Source organism: Hyla sarda, unplaced genomic scaffold (assembly GCF_029499605.1).
Source record: "Hyla sarda isolate aHylSar1 unplaced genomic scaffold, aHylSar1.hap1 scaffold_1229, whole genome shotgun sequence".
NCBI lineage: Eukaryota > Metazoa > Chordata > Amphibia > Anura > Hylidae > Hyla > Hyla sarda.
In genome coordinates, this window is record NW_026607850.1 from 45,523 (window position 1) to 49,653 (window position 4,131).

The following is a 4,131-nucleotide window of genomic DNA, read 5'->3' on the forward strand; positions in this document are numbered from 1 at the left end:
AGAATAATACGCCCAGAAAAGAGGCGAAAAGGAGAAAAACGTAAAAAAACGTGAAAAAAAAGTAAGAAAAAGAGAAGGGAAAAAAAGGTGGAAATGGGTTTAAAAGTGATTTCGGCGGAGAAATATATATATATATATATATATATATATATATATATACGCGCACACACACACATATATATAAACGTATTCTCCGTTGAGATATTGCAGCCGCTGCTGTGTCCAGGCCCAGGAGCCTTAGCACTGTGCTGTGATGTCACTCAATACCACTGACATCACTAGGTGTAAACAACATCTCTCCTTTGCTGTGTATGTGACTATGGAGCTGTTTGGTGATGTCGTCTATTATGGCCTTCATAGAAGCAACAGGAGATTGTTGCATCCATCTAGAACCCTCAGAACTACAGTGCTATGATGTCACTCACTTCCACAGGCCTTGCAGAGTGTAAACAACAACAACCCAGCTTTGTTGTGTATGTAACCATAGGGATTTGTGATGTCACCTAGAACCTTCACAGCAGCGACAGCTTTATGAGGAGCATCAGCACTGCTCTGCCTGAGCAGAACCATCACCGCCATAGGTTGTCAAATAACCCGGGTTTAACCCACACAGGTAAGTCCAATGGGGTGCAGGCATGTCCTCTATGCTTACAGCTTCCCGTGGGTGTTGGTTTGATACCGTTTGGGGACAGCCAAGGAGGCATCTGCAGGCAACAAAGGTAGGTGTGTGCTTGTGTGTGTGTTTCCTATGCAGATCCTAAGCCCAGTGTCACATGCAAGTAGGAGGAGTAAGAAGGGTTCCTGGCAAATCCGGGTTATGGATTGCATTTAAAAAGGCCCCGTGGGAGTGCAATGGGCCCCTGTCTTGCTGCTTAGCAATAATGGTATGGGTTTAGGTTCTGCTGTGTGTACTGGTGGTTGACTGCCCCCCAGCCCAGAGTGTGCATGGAAAATTGTCTGGCAGCCTCCCTGACAGCAAGCAGTGATAGTGCCCATGAAGGGCACCTTGTTGGGCCCGCCCCTTTCACGGTTATCGCTTCTCGGCCTTTTGGCTAAGATCAAGTGTAGTATCTGTTCTTATCAGTTTAATATCTGATACGTCCCCTATCTGGGGACCATATATTAAATGGATTTTTGAGAACGGGGGCCGATTTCGAAGCTTGCTTCCGTCGCCCTATGCATTGACCCGATATGGCAGTATCTTCGGGTACAGTGCACCACCCCCTTACAGGGTTAAAAAGAAAGATTCCTACTTTCATTGCTACCTGCTTGCTGGCTAGCCAGCTAGCCAGCCCTGTGGGCCTTGCTGCTGCTGCAGCCAAAAAACAAAAGGTGGTGCTGCTGCTGCTTCTGCTGCTTCTGCTTCTGCTTGTGTCTGGCCGCTGTTGGAGCGTCCAGGCACAGGACTTCTGCTGCTGCTGACTAAATGGCCTCCTTAATTGGATCATTTGAGTAGCCAGCACACCTGTGCAGGTAGGGCATGACATGATAGGCAGCTGCCTTGATAGCGGGTGGGTGCTGAATGTTCCTAATTGACAAAATAAGATTAATGCTTATGAAGAAATATAAAATCTCATCCCTTCCCCAATATCGCGCCACACCCCTACCCCTTAATTCCCTGGTTGAACTTGATGGACATATGTCTTTTTTCGACCGTACTAACTATGTAACTATGTAACATAACATGGGGGGGGGGGGGGTCTCCTGGCTGTTCACACAGGTGTGTCATTGCTGTACATTGACCATGCATTGCTTCTGTGGTATTGCAAAGGCAAAGACAAATGCTTCCAGCCATCCATTGCACTAATGGATTGGTCATCAGCTGGCTGTCTATGTCCCGCATCAATATAGACCAAAGTACAGAGGGTTAGGCTATGCTATTGTGCACCTACCTGATGCATCAGAAGGTGCGAGGCCCTTGCTAAATTCTGTGCACAGACTTTGAGATCTATACTTTAGACTGTATCTAAACCTGCTCCAACATGGACTGACATTCTGGCCTACTTTCAGCCGATGCGACTTGTCTGTCGCTGAACAGTCGCTTTTTATGTATTCAGCACCTATGTATAATGTTGTAAAAATGCTCTAGAAGCTAAAGTCGCAGAAATGTCAAACATATTTGGCCTGCAACTTTCTGTGCGACAAATTCAGACAGGAAAAATCAGTATAAATCCTTAGAAAATTATCCCCCAGTGTCTCCATCTGCTGGCGGTATTGAATAAGCATTGCTGCACTGATGGGGTATGCATTAGACGAAAAAAAAGAAGAAAAAGAAGAATAATACGCCCAGAAAAGAGGCGAAAAGGAGAAAAACGTAAAAAAACGTGAAAAAAAAGTAAGAGGAAGAGAAGAGAAAAAAAGGTGGAAATGGGTTTAAAAGTGATTTCGGCGGAGAAATATATATATATATATATATATATATATATATATATACGCGCACACACACACATATATATAAACGTATTCTCCGTTGAGATATTGCAGCCGCTGCTGTGTCCAGGCCCAGGAGCCTTAGCACTGTGCTGTGATGTCACTCAATACCACTGACATCACTAGGTGTAAACAACATCTCTCCTTTGCTGTGTATGTGACTATGGAGCTGTTTGGTGATGTCGTCTATTATGGCCTTCATAGAAGCAACAGGAGATTGTTGCATCCATCTAGAACCCTCAGAACTACAGTGCTATGATGTCACTCACTTCCACAGGCCTTGCAGAGTGTAAACAACAACAACCCAGCTTTGTTGTGTATGTAACCATAGGGATTTGTGATGTCACCTAGAACCTTCACAGCAGCGACAGCTTTATGAGGAGCATCAGCACTGCTCTGCCTGAGCAGAACCATCACCGCCATAGGTTGTCAAATAACCCGGGTTTAACCCACACAGGTAAGTCCAATGGGGTGCAGGCATGTCCTCTATGCTTACAGCTTCCCGTGGGTGTTGGTTTGATACCGTTTGGGGACAGCCAAGGAGGCATCTGCAGGCAACAAAGGTAGGTGTGTGCTTGTGTGTGTGTTTCCTATGCAGATCCTAAGCCCAGTGTCACATGCAAGTAGGAGGAGTAAGAAGGGTTCCTGGCAAATCCGGGTTATGGATTGCATTTAAAAAGGCCCCGTGGGAGTGCAATGGGCCCCTGTCTTGCTGCTTAGCAATAATGGTATGGGTTTAGGTTCTGCTGTGTGTACTGGTGGTTGACTGCCCCCCAGCCCAGAGTGTGCATGGAAAATTGTCTGGCAGCCTCCCTGACAGCAAGCAGTGATAGTGCCCATGAAGGGCACCTTGTTGGGCCCGCCCCTTTCACGGTTATCGCTTCTCGGCCTTTTGGCTAAGATCAAGTGTAGTATCTGTTCTTATCAGTTTAATATCTGATACGTCCCCTATCTGGGGACCATATATTAAATGGATTTTTGAGAACGGGGGCCGATTTCGAAGCTTGCTTCCGTCGCCTTATGCATTGACCCGATATGGCAGTATCTTCGGGTACAGTGCACCACCCCCTTACAGGGTTAAAAAGAAAGATTCCTACTTTCATTGCTACCTGCTTGCTGGCTAGCCAGCTAGCCAGCCCTGTGGGCCTTGCTGCTGCTGCAGCCAAAAAACAAAAGGTGGTGCTGCTGCTGCTTCTGCTGCTTCTGCTTCTGCTTGTGTCTGGCCGCTGTTGGAGCGTCCAGGCACAGGACTTCTGCTGCTGCTGACTAAATGGCCTCCTTAATTGGATCATTTGAGTAGCCAGCACACCTGTGCAGGTAGGGCATGACATGATAGGCAGCTGCCTTGATAGCGGGTGGGTGCTGAATGTTCCTAATTGACAAAATAAGATTAATGCTTATGAAGAAATATAAAATCTCATCCCTTCCCCAATATCGCGCCACACCCCTACCCCTTAATTCCCTGGTTGAACTTGATGGACATATGTCTTTTTTCGACCGTACTAACTATGTAACTATGTAACATAACATGGGGGGGGGGGGGGGGTCTCCTGGCTGTTCACACAGGTGTGTCATTGCTGTACATTGACCATGCATTGCTTCTGTGGTATTGCAAAGGCAAAGACAAATGCTTCCAGCCATCCATTGCACTAATGGATTGGTCATCAGCTGGCTGTCTATGTCCCGCATCAATATAGACCA

General features: G+C 46.6%; 2 non-coding genes across 2 annotated transcripts; both read left to right on the plus strand.

Annotated features, from left to right (window-relative positions):
* Positions 1-1,032: 1,032 nt before the first annotated feature.
* LOC130303480 (U2 spliceosomal RNA) lies at positions 1,033-1,223 on the plus strand. Its single transcript, XR_008853541.1, has one exon. It is a non-coding gene; the product is annotated as a U2 spliceosomal RNA (small nuclear RNA).
* A 2,083-nt stretch (positions 1,224-3,306) lies between these two features.
* LOC130303496 (U2 spliceosomal RNA) lies at positions 3,307-3,497 on the plus strand. The gene has a single exon (XR_008853556.1). It is a non-coding gene; the product is annotated as a U2 spliceosomal RNA (small nuclear RNA).
* Positions 3,498-4,131: the final 634 nt, after the last annotated feature.